Below are 871 nucleotides of genomic sequence, written 5' to 3'. Positions count from 1 at the left end.
CCTGCGCGGGGAGGGTCCCCCAGGCCAGCCCCGGCTTCCCGCAGCCCCAGCTCGGGGGGCTGGAGCCCAGGGCTGCTTCTGGACCGAGGTGGGCTCCTGCAGAGAGAGAGAAGCGCAGGGCAGGTTAACGAGGTGGGCTCATTAGAGGGGTCTCTGCCCCACGTCCAAAGGTCCCTCTTGCTCGCGAGGACACCCCAGATGTGACACAAGGACATGTGTGTGACCAGTTGCTCAGGCTGTCCCTGCCCGGACCGCTGCCTCCCCAGGCAGCCCGTGGTGGCCGGGCAGCGCATCCATCAGTCCCACGCAAAGTGCCCGTTGGTGGCCCGGGGTGGAGAGGAGGGGTGAAAGTCCGGCCGGCTCCTGCAAGCGTGCCTCCGGCTCTGGCCCTTCTCTGTAAATATTGGGCCAGGGGCCGACCCGGAGAGGGGCTCCTGCCCTTTGCTCTGTTTGCCGTTTCCCTCGGGCTGTTTGGTTTCAGTTAATCATCCTGCAAAGGCAAACAGTGGTGGGGAGGGTTGGTGGCCCGGGGTGGAGAGGAGGGGTGAAAGTCCGGCCGGCTCCTGCAAGCGTGCCTCCGGCTCTGGCCCTTCTCTGTAAATATTGGGCCAGGGGCCGACCCGGAGAGGGGCTCCTGCCCTTTGCTCTGTTTGCCGTTTCCCTCGGGCTGTTTGGTTTCAGTTAATCATCCTGCAAAGGCAAACAGTGGTGGGGAGGCCCGGGGTGGAGAGGTGAAAGTCCGGCCGGCTCCTGCAAGCGTGCCTCCCGCTCTGGCCCTTCTCTGTAAATATTGGGCCAGGGGCCGACCCGGAGAGGGGCTCCTGCCCTTTGCTCTGTTTGCCGTTTCCCTCGGGGTGTTTGGTTTCAGTTA

Source organism: Aptenodytes forsteri, unplaced genomic scaffold (genome assembly GCF_000699145.1).
Source record: "Aptenodytes forsteri isolate BGI_AS27 unplaced genomic scaffold, ASM69914v1 Scaffold494, whole genome shotgun sequence".
Taxonomy (NCBI): Eukaryota; Metazoa; Chordata; class Aves; order Sphenisciformes; family Spheniscidae; genus Aptenodytes; species Aptenodytes forsteri.
The sequence above is the reverse complement of the archived record's forward strand: the minus strand, read 5'-3'. Positions refer to the sequence as shown.